Here is a 15616-nt window from a genome sequence, read left to right as displayed (position 1 = left end):
ATTCTGAGTGGCAGAAATAGCCTATACCCAAGCTTTGAGAAAAAAGAAAAGGTAAACAACATAAAATGCAATAGTGTGGTCAAATAAGATAAGGTCTGAGAAGGGTTTATTGGATTTAGCAATTAGGAGGTCACTGGTCATTTAACCTCCTTGTGCTCCAGTTTCAATACTTGTTAAATTAAATTGAAAAATAATCTCTAAGGCAACTTACAGCCCTAAGACTCACCAGGTTGGGTCTTTTTACACAGAGACACACAAACACATTCCACACTCCCAATACACATGCTAATCTTCTTAATCTAATTCTCCTATCTCTCTGCAGCTATATTTATTTGCTTCTGGAGAATTCCAGTTCTCTTTGTTTAATTATAACCATGTTTTGAAATAAATCAGTTATGAGAGACAAGGGTGGCCTGATAAACTGAGCTGTTGGACAATAAACTGGTTACTATCAGTTCCTATAAACATTTCTAATGCCTTGTAAATATCTTTTACAATGCAATAAATGATTTAAAATGTGGATACCAGATTTTATTAAATCTTAAAAGATGATTTTTAAAATGAGCTTCATTCAAATGAAGCAAAAAAAATTATTTCCTCTTAAAGCTATCATTTGTTCATTATTTACTAAGTGCCTCCTCTGTGTCAAATGTTATAAAATGTGCTTGGGAAATATCAGTGAATAAGAAACAGTTCACAGCTTCCAGAAGCTTAGGAAGAGAGAGGTGGGGAGGGGAGCAGTTGCAAGTTGATAATGTTAGCACAACTCAGTCTCTGCTGTCATCTGGCCACAGCAGTGACATACTTAAACCTTGGACGTGTTCCTGGAAACAGAGCCTGAGGAAACAATGGCAGCACAGGGAACAGTAGCTTTGCAAAAGGGATCCTTTACCATTTGGGAGCCATAGACCTCTTCTCAGTATTATGTTTTTAAATGTTTACAATAAGATTACACATGAAACCAATAATGTCCCTATTTTTTAAATTAGTGGTATAGTAATATACGTATTTCTTTGTTACATTAAATAACAAGACAGGCAGTTGTCCTAATGACTGCTATAGTTTATAGGTAGTGATGAACATAAATGATATGTTAAGGTACTTGCAAACCATAGTGTGTTGTCTAGCAATGACAAAGTCACAGATATAGCTAATGATTCTGTGGCCTAATCACTACATTTAAAATTGAATGGAATGTTTAATTTCAGTTAAAGGTTAATCAAAATAAAGACTTTTTTTCCTTTTATCTAAATTCACAAACTCCCTGAATTCCATCCAGAGACTCTCTTAGGAGCCCATAGCTCCCTGTTCTAGGACCTAGGCTAAATTGGGATTTTTCTCTTTTGATAATATTGCTTCACAGTCACTTCTAGAGCTACATCATTGGAACTTACAAATGTGTAGCTCATCTATAATTTGGGACACAGTGCCATCCAATGGCTCCTCCTGAAGAGTTTAGCATTAACAACATCTGCAACAAAGAAGCCTTGTAGGGCATTAGACCAAACCTGCAAATTAATGCACTGGTTCATCACAATTCATTAATCAAACTGAGACTGGATTTAACAACAGATTATTAAAGACTCAAAATTATATCCACAGGAAAAAAAAGCAGCTCCCAGAGGGTCAAATGTAATGTGAATGGTTTTGCATAAAACTATAAACCTGCTATTAAATTAAAAACAGGAAAAATTATGTCCATTTCTTATCTCCAGTAATTTTTTAAAGGAATGCTATATTAATTTATTTTTTTTTCTCTGTTTCTGGTTACATGGTAAAAGACAAAAGGTTAAAATGAAATGGTTCTCTTGATGTTTGGTTGAGTAACTTACACTAATATGTACTGACTGAGGTGAAGAAATTAATGAAATTACTCCCATAATTCATTACTAATGGAACACTGTCAGTGCTTTCAATTGACAGTTCACACAAATTCTCCTCAGATGCTGAGACACCTCATGGTGACCAACAGTTCCACTCCTGCTAGTATTCAACACAGCAGAAATGAGCTACCTGGTCCCCTAACCTCCTGATCCCTCACCTTCATATTTTCATTCTTGACAAACAGATCTGTCTCTCCATGAACAAAGGCAGAAGGGGAAAACAATGATTTTAATTTTTCTTTCTCTTCAGGGAATTTCTCTAGACTCATTGGGGACTCCCAAAAACTTGTAAACATTCAGAATGCTATAATTTGACAGATCACAGTGCTGCAAACCAACTGTGCAATGAATTCCTTAAAGGTTAATATTTTAGAGCTGCAATCATAGATAAAGAGCATAACAGTAATAAGAGATATTGAAAAAAGCAAATTAAAGAACTGTATGGTTTTGTGACATATTTGCTCTTTCCCCATCATAATTGAATCATTAATTCTTTCTGCTCTTGCAGAAACAGATGCAAAAATTACTAGCACACATGCTGATTAAGGTAGGCAAGTGACATTTCTAGAAATACAAGATGTTTTATTCAAATTATGTACCTGTTTGATATTTATAGAATGTTTTGGTGTTAGTGCTATTTTAAACTCTAAACTCCTAAAGGGCAGGAATAATGTCTTTGTTATACATTTGAATATAATTAATAACTTCTCTTTGAAAATAAACACCTATACACCAGTCATACCAAGAAACTATAAAATGGTGTTGTAGGTGAAGTAAATATATTTAAAAAATCACATAATATATTAGCAGTATATTGCAAAACATAAATTTATAACATAAGAGAGAAAAGTCCAAAATAGTCAACATTTTCAAATGACTTTACAAATACAGTGAGATTCAAATAGAACATGATTTAATTTGGGATTTTGGCTATTTTGTTGTAGACACATCATAAACAGCAAATACATAGTCCACTTTTTTACTCTCTCTCCCAACCCCTAATACTCTTTCCTCCTGGCTCAGGATCATAATCCATCTTGACAGAGTACTGCAGATAGCCTCCACTGATTGCTCAGTGATCATTTCAAATGAAATGTATTCATTCTACCCTGGCACACTACCTGGCACACAGTAGATACTACACAAATACATACTGAAGAAATGAACTCCCTCCCCTCTTTCCAAATGAAAACATACGATATTATGACTGTCATTCCAAAATCAACTTAATCACTAATTCCCACAAAGTCCTATCATAGAGATTAATGGCAAATAAGTGTCTCATAAAATATTTTGGATTTATACCATGAGCCTCCAGCATCATGCAGATAGGTGTTTACCATTTTATCATGAAGGAAAATGTATACACCAGGGGAAAAAAAAGTTATACGTACTTAAAAACTCAACTATAAAACCCATATCATAGAAACAAGAGACATTGTAGGCCACCAAGATTATCAAAAATGAAGCAAGTCTTAACTTTTGAATGGTAGCACTCTAGATAAATCAGTACTATTGAGATTTCTTACTTCTCTAAGGAAAAATAAGTGGACAAATTATAGTAATTGCTACAGTGTATAAAGCTCTTACTCTAAAACAGGCATCTGCTAGTAAGTGACATGGACCAACAATCCTTGAAGTAGATGATGATATATGTATCAACATCAGCACCTCACTGAGCAGGACATTGAGAGAGCATCAGCAACTCACCTAAAGTCATACAAGTTGCAGAGTTTCTGCCAAAGTCATGTAACTGACTCCAAAGCCCCTAGGGCATGACTATTCTCTCTTTTTGTGCTCTTCTCATATTCTTTCCCATTAGTGCTATGTGAGCTACTGCAAAGGGAAAAAATAAGTACCAAAGGAAAGATCTGGGCCCCTTACTTATCTTTGGACCAATTCTTCTTAAACGGTGCACAAAATTATAAATGGGAGCAACATAGTTAACAGCTTGGACTATGACATCAGATTACCTACATTAGCGTTCCAATTCTATGACTTCCTTGTGTGGACAATTATCTTCTTCCATGCCTCAATGTTCTCATAAGTAAAGTGGATATGGTAGTAAGACAAATGTGAAAACCAAATGAGTTAATAAAAACAATGTGCTCAGTGTTTGACAAATAGAAAGTGCTGAATAAATGTTCAGATTAGATGCCATTTTTAGCTCTGACGGCTCTAATGGAAGGCAGAATTGATCACCCACAATCCAGCATATTAGTTCACCAGTTTTCAATTGTCAAGATTTTTAAACATCTAAAACACCACAACCTAAACAACAAAATATCCTGGAAGTAGTCCTAATCTAAGATATTGAGTTTTAAATTCTTTGACATAATGGGTAATTAAGCAATTATAAATTCTAGTCATATAACTCAGGGCTCAGACCCATACAGGAATACTTGAATTCCAATGACTGATGGCTCAGATGAGTTGATCTCTGTCTGCAATTCATTTTTATTTTTTAACTACTTAGTGTGTTCCCCTAAAATCAATCATTTTAACTTCTTTGCTTTAGCTCTTCAGCTTTTAAATAATAGTAAGGGATAGTGAAGAGTGAAAACAAAACAGAGAAGGAAAGAATAGCTGCCATAAATCTTGCCCCTGAAATCATGAGATAGTCCATATTAATATATCCTCTTATAGATGAGGAAAGAGGGAACCAATAACTGACCTCACAGAATTACTTTTTATGTACAAATGTAAAATTTAAGACCCAGTTATCACAATATTGAAATTTTAACCCAGAGTTGAAGGTCCTCAGATACCTGTAATTTCCACTTCAGTTCACCCTCCTACTGAAGAGAGAATTCAAATATCACCTTTCAATATGATTATTTCTTAAATATAACTAGTTTTAGTACATTATAACTATCAGACTCTTATAGACAATCATGTGAGAGTAATAAAAATAAATCAATAGCATGAAAATTTGTCAATCATAAGAACAACTTGAAATCACACTTTCTTTACTACTTCCAACACATGATATAACTAAGTACCTAAATATTTCATAATCATTATTAGAATTGATATAATTTCCAATTTAAAAATTACTAGACATATAATGGCCATACCTGCAAAATCTGAATGAGTTCTTTGAAACATCCCATTCATTAAATGAATATTGAATAAATACTTGTGTCCCCTGTCAAGAGGAAACTCTTTTCAACTATTACAAGTTAGAGAAGCCAATAAACTCTCTGGATAGAGGAGGCAACTTTCTAGATGTTTCCTCTGTATCAGAAAAGCAAGGGGGTTTTGTGACTTTATGGGAGAAGATAATACCCACAATAATCTAAGGTAAACAGAATATGGTATAAATTTATTTTTACCTCAAGTCACTCCCAGGTAAAAAATGTCAAAATGACAGAGATATTTACAAGTCAAAAATCCCCATGCCGGGCTGGGGATGTGGCTCAAGCGGTAGCGCGCTTGCCTGGCGTGCGTGCGGCCCAGGTTCGACCCTCAGCACCACATACCAACAAAGATGTTGTGTCCGCCGAGAACTAAAAAATAAATATTAAAAATTCTCTCTCTCTCTCTCTCTCTCTCTCTAAAAAAAAAAAAAATCCCCATGCCCACAGGTGAACTCTGCTATTGAGACTTATAATAAGCTATATTTCATAAAATCATTCTCTCTGGATCAATAACATGCACATGTTAAAATTATCTTATTAGCCATCAAAATTAAAGGAAACTTAGAAATAAAGTTGTCATTCTTAATTAAAATGGGTTATTTAATTCTGTTACTCTATAACTAAAGTATATATTAATTCTGTAAACACTTAGTTGACTAAAGAAAGATTCTATCTATATCTCCAATTAGTGAACTCTCAATTTATATATGATGCAGCTCATAACTATTTAGCTCTGTGGTTGGGGTTAAGTCTCATTGGCCTACTTTTTAAATGATTAAATACTCTTCATCCGACTGAATAGATGTCTTCAGAGTTGCATTTTGCATGCTAAAGGATTCTTTAAACACACAAGCCATCACTCAGATTTAAGAGGAAAAAACCTTAGCGCTAGTACATTCATTATATCTTTATTAAAGTTGGACTTTTCCATAGGGTTATGCATAGCTGAAACTGAGGCTCAGTTTAATAACAAAGCAAGCATTCCTAGCACTACAAAAATTATAAAATTTTAATGTTTAATGTGTTCCTTAATTATAGAAAACTCTGTGAAGAATAACATCCTTAAAATTTACTATGCAAATACTCTTAATTTATGACAAATTGCTCCTTAAAACACAAGTATTAAATCTCTATTAGATTTGTCGAGGTAATGTACTAATATGCATCACTAAGGTCTTAAATTTCTAAGTAGCAATGCTGTTTGTTAGATGCAAATAAGGATTACCTTAATTAAAATACACTATCCCCAGCCTCTCAGCAGATTTAGTTCAGTCTTTATATAGGACAGGTTCATTATCTATCTCAAGTTAATAAAAGTATGACCTACTGTGGTTATTTCTTTTAAAATTTAATTTTAATTACTATTTTGTTAATGGAAATAAAGCACTAAAGAATTGTGAGTATGATCCAAAAGCAATTTTGAAAACTTAATTAAAATACCTCTTGAAAGCTTCAAAAGGAATTTAGCACTTACATGGTTTTATAACTGATGGCCTTACAAATACAGCATTAGATACCAATTCCAAAAACAAAAACAAAAACAAAAAACACTGAATGAAACACACTTTAGAACCATAGCACTTCCTTAGTATGCATCTTGAACTAATGGTCCAACTAAATAGGTGTAAACATAGAACTTTTAATTCAAAATCTTGACATTAGACAAAAGCTCTTAAGAGAGAAATGAAATGAGCAACCATTATGCAATGCCTTTACAATACATAAAGCTTAAGTGCATTCAGAGTTTTTGCATAAAACCATCAGAGTTTAATCCAGAAGATTGCAGATGTGTTCAGTTTGTCTTCTGGTCCTTTGGGATCTGAATATAAAATTTAAAAGGCTGGTATATGTTGTATAAAATTCAGCTTTATTAGGCAGCTTCCTCTCCAATCTAAATTTCCAAGGTTTACACATATATTATTGATCTTATCTGTGAACATATTGGTTCAGTAAAGAGCCTTTAAACATAATACAATCCATAGATTTTATTGAGATTCACTATTCTTCATGAATAAGATAAGAATATGAGATGAAGGATACAACAAAGAGCATGCTCCAGGCAAGAAACACAGTCTTTGTGATGTTCAAAATATATTTAGCAGCTTTTACGTTACAAACCTAGCAATACTGTGGTTCATAATGCAATATGTGTTTTTGTACCAGACTGCTTGACTACTTCTAATAAGTTAAATCCCTGAATTCTTTGGCAATAATGAATTTTCTTTTTATTCTACTTAATTAAAGAGGCATTTTGCCAGATGCCACTCCCAACCCTGTCCAAAGCAAAATAATTCTAGTATACCATTTTATTCAACTTAAGTCCAGTTTCAAAAAAAATTTTTAAATAAAACGAAAAATAGAAATATGTGACTAAAATGATAACAATTAATTTCAGGCATGAATAAATTTCTGTAATGCTACATTAGCCTAGAAATGTGATTTAAATTTACACACAGAAATATGATTTAAATTCACACACAGAAATTTGAACTAACTAAAAAAATTCTGTAAATATGTGAGTCCACTTTTTGATATTTCTTTTTATTCACCATATAGGAAATTGTCAATTTATAAGTGAGGTGTTTTCCAAGAGCTTATTTACATGTCAATTTTTTGAAACTTAAGATGAATTTTTCCCTAGAAGCAATAAGTGGGTATTAGGTTTAACTTAAAAAAATAAATCTATAAAAGTTTAATTTAGCCTTATAGCATAGCTAAAAGATTCACAATGAAATATATCAGAAAGCAAAACTGTTTCAATACTAGCAATTAAAGAAAATGGAAAATCAAATTGAATAAAAGTTTATTATTCCTAAATGCCCTGAGAATAATGAATTTAATTGGAAGAGAAAGCAAATGTAGATGAGACATTTGTGAACACTCTGGAAGGGACTTCTGAGCTTTTACAAGGTCTTTGGAGGTTGTTGCCACCAGTTCTATATAGCAAAACTGTTTCAATACTAGTAATTAAAGAAAATGGAAAGTCAAATTAAATAAAAGAAAATTTATTATTCTTAAATGCTTTAGGAATAATGGATTAAATTAGAAGATAAAGCAAATGTAGATCAGATATTTGTGAACATTCTGGAGAGGACTTCTGAGCTCTTTCAAGGTCTGAGGCTGTTCTGTTGCCCTCAGTTCTATGTTAGGCCCTAACTTTGAGCAAATACATACTAACATGTATTAATTGTATAATTATGGTAGGTTTGTAAATGAGTACCTCCAAAAGACAAGTACTGACTGCTCTCACTTGTATATAAAAAGCTAAAAAGTTGATCTATAGAAGTAAAGTAGAATAGTGGCTACCGGAGACTGAAAAATGAGAGGGTAAGGGTGGACAGAGAGAGAGTGGTTAACAGGTACAGGGTACAGGTGAATAGAAGAAATAACATCTGATATTCTACAGCAAGTAGGTAATCTTGGCTAATAGCAACTAATTGTATATTTCAAAATTGCTAGTAGAGAGGATTCTGAATGTTCTCAACACAAAGAAATTATTAATATCTGAGGTGATACAGATGTCAATTACTCTGATCTGATCATTACACATTGTATACATGTATTGAAATATTACCTTGTACTCCATAAATATGGACAATTATTATGTGTCCATTAACAATAAATATATATTAAATTTTTAAAATAAATTTCAGACACCAAAAAATAAATAAATGCCTTTTCTGTCTGCTGCTGCAGGTATAACCTATAATTAACTGTCTTTTTATCAGCAATGATTAGAATACCCTTTAACTTATAATTGGGATAGAAAAAGAGCAACAATGAAGAAATATTTTTCTGGAAATAACTAAGCATGAACTGAAAGAAAGGAAAAGAGGGAGAGGAAGAGAGTAAAAAGGAAGTGCGTATATGTAAGAAAATGGTAGCCTAGGTTGATGGGGTTTTTGTTTGGTTTTGTTTGCTTATTTGTTTATTTAGTGTGTATGTGTGTGTGTGTGTGTGTGTGTGTGTGTGTGTGTGTGTGTGTGTGTAAAAGCTGAGGGGAAAAAAAGAATGAGAACAGTATAGTTTCCTAAAACATATCCTTCATTTAAGTTAGTTTTTTCATCTCATTGTTTCTTTTGATGATGTATACAATCTTTGAAATACAAAATGTAGTGGCTTATGATTCTATAATAATAAGCATTGAAATTAGGCATAATTAATAAACCCTAGGTTAATTTAGTCAGTTTATACATAAAGCCACAGTGATTTAGCTATTTTATTGCAAAATATTTTGTTATATTTCAGCCCTCCAGAATCTGTGCAAATTATTGAATTCAGAGCTATATTAGGCAAGGAATAAGAAAACAAAAACAAAAGAAAGCCTCAGAGACTTTAAAATGTTCACGTGCACTGGGACTCTCCAAGAGTGTGCAATGCTTCTTTTCTTTTATTCTTTTTTTTTTTCCTTACACATTTCTCAAGGGATAGGTCTCTGTGGCAGTGTTCTGAGATTCATACCCTGGGAAAAACTGACTTAATCAGGAGTGAAACAAAGATTCCCACTAACACTACTATTGTCCAGTGATTCCTAGTAATATCCCTATTGTCCAATCATGTTTTGAAAGATATGACCAAAGCAGTAAAACAAGATAAAGAAATGTGGCATAAATTGGAAAGGAAGAGACAGCATCATCATTCTTTGCAAATGATAAAAGGAAATCCAAGAGAATCAAGCAAAATTTATTAAAGAGTTCAGAGTATACAGCAAAATACAAAATCAATAATTTTCATTTAGACTAACAACAATCAGTTGGGAAATCTAATAGAAAAAAAATTCTGCTCATAACCAGAATTAAAAAGAGAAAGAGAGAGATCACCCAAAAGAAAAATGGGCAAAGAATATTAACAAGCAATTAACAGAAATATGCAAATAGCCAATTAACATATGAACAGATGTTCAAGCTCAATAATAATCAAAGAAATATAAATTAAAGTGAGATGTCATTTTCCCCTTATGAGAATTGAAATTATTAAAAACATGGGTAATGCTGTATCTTGACATGAAATGTAGAGGGAAAAGATACATTTATACAGATAGAATTACTCAAAGTCCAAACAGGAAACAAAGAGCATATTCAAATTGGGTAATTTGAAGAGCATTTAAAAAGACTTATTTAAAAGAGTATAGGCATGAGGGAGGGAGCCTACATGGGATAGCACAGTCCCTGGGGCTGCAAGCTGAAGGGTGAAGCTGAGCAGAGGTTCAGCTTTAAGGAATCATGACAGGTGAAGGGAGGCAGTCAGCCCTCAGCAACCTCACAAGAAAAACCAGGAGAAGCAAGCCAGCCTCTCAGAGCACAAAACCGGGTTGAGAGGGGAATGGGTGAAAAAGAGCATGGGGAGCAATAGAAGATACCCAGCATATGTTAGTTAATTATAATTAATAAAGCCAATTGGATGATCATTGGCAATAAATCACGAATTTATCAATTCACATATACCATAATATTTGTTTAGTTATATAAAATAATAAAAGACAAATATCAAACCATTAGTAATGCTTGTCTCTAAAAAGGATTGGGAAGGAATCTCAAGGCTTTAGGGTCAGCCAGATCTGGGTTTTCATCCTATTTCTATTTATTCAGTCAATATTCTTTGGACTGCAAAAAAAAAAAAAAATAGGGCAAGGAAGGAAAAACACGTTTACCCAAACCAAGGGGAAGCCATTTATTGCCTTAAGCAATGTGCAAATGCAGGGATTCAAATATCATCAGGTTCTTTCTTCTCCTGGCTTTTCTTGTGAGGTTGCTGAGGGCTGACTGCCTCCCTTCACCTGCCACGATTCCTCCACCCACTGGCCTTTTCTCCTTTCCCAAAGTCTCAGTGCTGCCTCTTCATGTTGGCTTCATTCTCTCAGGCCAGCTGTTCCCACAAGTTCCTTCTGTGGCTGTGGGTAATACTGAATTTATATTCTTTAAGCTCATGGCAAAACAGGAAAGAGTTTCTCTGGTGCTACAATTTAAAGTATCCCAGAAAATGCCCAATGGATAGGACTGGACCCCATGGTCAATCATGAACAAATTATACAGCAAGCCAGAGGGACAGGGCACAGTGATTGGCCCCTTCTGAAACACACATCCACACTAGGGGAGGGATGTGAGAATTTTGGTTGCCCACCCACCACAACCAAATGTTTGAAGTAAAGAAAGCACAATCCCCCCAAAAGAGAAATGAATGCAATATAAATGGTAACTTTAAGCAATCTGAGTCTCAGCTTTCTTATAGAAAATGAGAGAGATGATGGTCTTACCTGAGATGATATTATAGAAGGGATTATTCTTATTATCTTTGCATTTCATATTTTCTTAATTTTTGAAAAAAAACATGTATTACCTCTGGGGTGGGGGGTAGTTCTGGAGGCCAATCCAGGGACTCAGACAAGCACTATACCATTGAGCTACACTCATATGTATTACTTTTAATCTTACAAAAGATGTTTCCATTTTGAGAGAAAAAAAAAAAGCCAACAATGTTGACTGAGGAAGAACTGTCAGGTAAATTAATCATTAAAGATTGAAAATTTGTATTGCCTTTATAGTTACCATTTACAAAGTATACACTATTAACAATTACTCTGCTACATGTTTTCCACATGTTATCAAAGTTAACCCTCACAAATACTTCATGAAGCAGATGCAATTCCATTATACTAACAAAAATGAAACTTAGAAAAGTAAAATAACTATCCAAGAACACTAAACCAATAATTCAGAGACCTGCCATGTAAAACCAGGTCTGCTTGCAGCAGAGAACCTGCAAACTAAAATCCAAAGGCCAAATCCCACTCATCTTACATATATCTATGGCCCACAAGATGAGAATGGTTTTACATTTCAAATTGTTCAAACAACTAAAAAGAATAATTTGCAGCTTATTAAATTTATATGAAATTCAAACTTCAGTGTCCATAAATAACATTTCATTGGAACAGAATCATGTTCATTTGTTCCCATATTGTCTACAGGTGCCTTAGTGCTACAGTGGCAAGAGTACTGCCATAGAGATCATGCGGATCACAGTGACTGAAATATTTACTACCTGATCTTTTGCTGAGAAAAAAAAATTGCTTATCCCTAGTCTAAATCCAAATATACATTATCTTTCAAATACATCTCACTGCCTCCCCATATATTGTCTAAAAATTTTGCATTGGATACTGCCTTTAAGAGGTCTCAAGTGGCCTTGAACAAGAGTATTTCAGAGCAAGTAAATAGAAAAGGATAATCACGTTCAACTTTGAGGAAAGAAAAGAAATAGAGAAGATTTAAAATGCACCAAATAATAACATTTACTTGGGACAAGATAGGAGAAGAGAATGGGATTATTGAGTCTCATGGGTGCATGGACTAACCATCAGGTTATATGAAATATTATTAAATTGAGTGCCTGAATTCAATATCACACATTATTCACAATACCTACTAAATCAGGAAAACATCTTTTGGAATAAAAAGTTAAGAAGTAAAACCTGCATTGCATCCTAAATTTATACTATTCAAAAGCCACAAAAAGTTGGATGCAGTGGCCCCTGCCTGTAATCCCAGCAACAGAGGATGGGGAGACAGAAGGAGCTCATGTTCAAGGCCAGTCTTCACATCTCTGTGAGGCCTGGTCTCAAAATAAAAAGTAAAAAGGACTGGGGATATTGTTCAGTGTTAAAGTACCCCTAGATTCAACCTCCAGTACCAAAAAAAAAAAAGGTAGAAGTAAATAGCAACTTATTAAAGTTCTTTATGATACAAACTAAAAAAAATTGAATCAGTTTGTAAATATGAAAAGATAGTCTCCTTTTCACTGTACACAAAAAATATGGACTTCCAAATTCAAAGTTGGCCTGGAGGTTTTTTTAGTATATTCCCTGTTTCAGTATACCAGTCATACCGTTAAAACATTCTTGGAGACTAATTACCTACTGTTTTCTCAAAAATCTCTTAAGACTGAATAATCACATTACTTCGTACAATCTTTTCTCATGCCCTTTATACTCAAGCAATGTTTCTGATATAATCAAAACATTGACATTAAGAATAATTCTTAAGCAGAGAAATGGAATAATAGATCCATGACTTCCTTTTATTTTATCACCAATATATTTTGTAGTTTGGAGGTACAATATGAATCTTATTTAGACTCTAAGTTCTTTATTTATGAATCTAAGCTATATGGAATATTTTAAGAAATGGGAATGGAAGTTTTATAAATTCCCTTATAGGCTTAACAACAGGTGTCAAGTAATGCAAAACATTCTCATCATGGTATCTGCTATGATTTAAATGTTTGTTCCCTCCAAAATTTATGTAGAAACTTAATCCTCATTTGATTGTATTAATAGTGGACTGTTTGGGGAAGTCATTAAGTCATGAGGGCCCTGCCTCGATAAGTGGGAATAACACCCTTTAAAAAGAGATTTTGGAGACTTGCCTGGCCTTTCAGCCCTTCTGCCATGTAAGGACACAGCACTCCTGCCCTTTTGGAGGATGCAGTACCAAAGTACCATCTTGGAAACAGATAGTGAGCCCTTATCAGACACCAAATCTGTCAGTGCCTTGAACTTAGACTAGCCATCATAACAAATAAATACCTACTTTTAATAAATTTCCCAACCTAAGGTATTTTGTTAAAAGATAAATGAACTAATAGGATATCAATAGACCCTATTCCTCAAAGTTAAAAATATGAGCTATCCCAGAAAAATTAAAGAGCTACTGGGCTATTGGAGAAGAACCCCTAGATCAAAGACAAAATGTGAGTGTTGCCACAACATGTAAGCTGCATGATCTTTAGCAAATTACTTAGTATCTAAGCCTTGACTTTCTCTACCATCTGAACAGTTGTGTATATTATATACATTAAAGCCCTTTGTAAATGGCAAAGTGTTGTAAGAGATGTGCTTATATTACTGTCCTCAATAATGTATCTTAGGATGTCAAAGACAACTGATTTAGAAACATAATACATTTTATAGACAGAGCCAGACTATTTTTAAATAAGTTTCCATGGCTACTTAGGGCTAAGAAATCATGGCATTTTTTTCACATGAAGCACTACAAGTAAGAATTAAATAAGAAAAGGTTGATAGGTTGAGGGAAATGTAGTATATCTTGTTCTAACTCACAATTTCTTTCTCATTGGGCTTGATAAAACTATGGTAAAGTCTTGATTGGAGATTGCATATTTCCTGGCAAGTTAACCTTTCTACACTACAGGATTTGGGTTCAAAAGCTGATGACAAAACCACCATGTGTCTCAAAACTGATCTCAATTCTACTGTATAAGCCTGCTGAAACTGCTATGCCTGTTAATTAACCCCTGAATCCTGTCAAGGTAATTGAAGCATAAACTTAAGATGAAGACTTACATGGCAGATAAAGTAAAGAATTCTGGAGCACACATCTCTCTACCCCATGCCCTCTTCCTTTCTCAGTTTGACAAAAAGCAGATCCCACAGCTTTAACTCAGTTTCACTGAAAGAAGTAAAGTATGTACTTGGGAATCAAACAAAAACCTAATGCCCCAGATAATACTATCAAATATAAATTTTCTTGTTCTCCTTATAAGTGTAGATTTTTTTGTGTGTAGAAAAATGATAAACAGATTCAATTGGTTTTTTTATTTCATTAAACATTGTAGTGTTAGGCTAATGATAAGATATCAGCTACTTTTTGCTTAGAAATGATTTTAGTTATAGACAATAATCTGTTTGGCTTTGTTCAAAATCAGCTCCAGGATGATCCTTCTTATATTTCCATTATCTATGAAATTAAATAGAGGAGGCAATTTTTAAAAGAGAAATATTGCTTTTAGCCTGAAACTCTAAGTGTAGAATTTCTGCCTGCAGTGAGTTTTTTCAATTAAATTATAAACCATGGGTAATAGAGATTTATAATAGGAGTTCTGATACAATCTTAACTATAGGGAAACCATCCGACACGCTCTATGCAGTATATGGATGGATTATTTGCATTAAATTATCTTTAGGAAATATAAACAAAACAAAGAAAATGTAAAGCCTGTCACATTATTAGCATAAAATTAATGTCCTTGAATGTATAATTGTTCCATACCGAAAGCATTAAGGAATTTTATTCTTAGAGTTCAAAGACTCCCTAATTAATATGCAAAATAGCCTCATTTTATAAGCAAAGTTTTTTACTCCCTTCTCAGAAAAGAGACAGTTCTTTGCTGGAGGAAAATACTTAAAGTTTGGGAAACACTAACTAATATTGATATAAAAGCCCACATATTCACATAGCCAAAAACAATAACCACTAGACGCTACTAGAATTTTTATAACTCTTCAGCCTATCTATGCTATAAATTGTATGATTAACCAAATAATAACTAGTTTAGGAAGATTAAGTTTACAAAATATAAAAAGAAAGCAGTCTTTCTTTACAAAGATTTACCTATTTGTTTTACAATTTTTAAAAACTATTAAAAATAAAGTAAATCTAGTAGAAATAAATTATGGACCTAGTAGTATTAATATAAATTATGTGACTCCAATTCTAATTTTATAAAGCAGGTACTCTCCAATTTATATGTTCTCAGTTGCCAAGATTTGTAGCAAGAACAAAAATAATAAAGTTT

The 15616-nt window shown here is 33.3% G+C and overlaps 1 long non-coding RNA gene across 1 annotated transcript in view; it reads right to left on the bottom strand.

The window, feature by feature from the left end:
• The window catches only part of LOC113197343 (uncharacterized), a 36484-nt gene that overhangs the window by 14733 nt on the left and 6135 nt on the right, over nt 1-15616 (bottom strand). The gene's annotated exons all lie outside the window — the stretch shown is intronic.

This window comes from Urocitellus parryii, chromosome 11 (genome assembly GCF_045843805.1).
Source record: "Urocitellus parryii isolate mUroPar1 chromosome 11, mUroPar1.hap1, whole genome shotgun sequence".
NCBI classification, from domain to species: domain Eukaryota; kingdom Metazoa; phylum Chordata; class Mammalia; order Rodentia; family Sciuridae; genus Urocitellus; species Urocitellus parryii.
The sequence above is the reverse complement of the archived record's forward strand: the minus strand, read 5'-3'. Positions and strand labels throughout refer to the sequence as shown.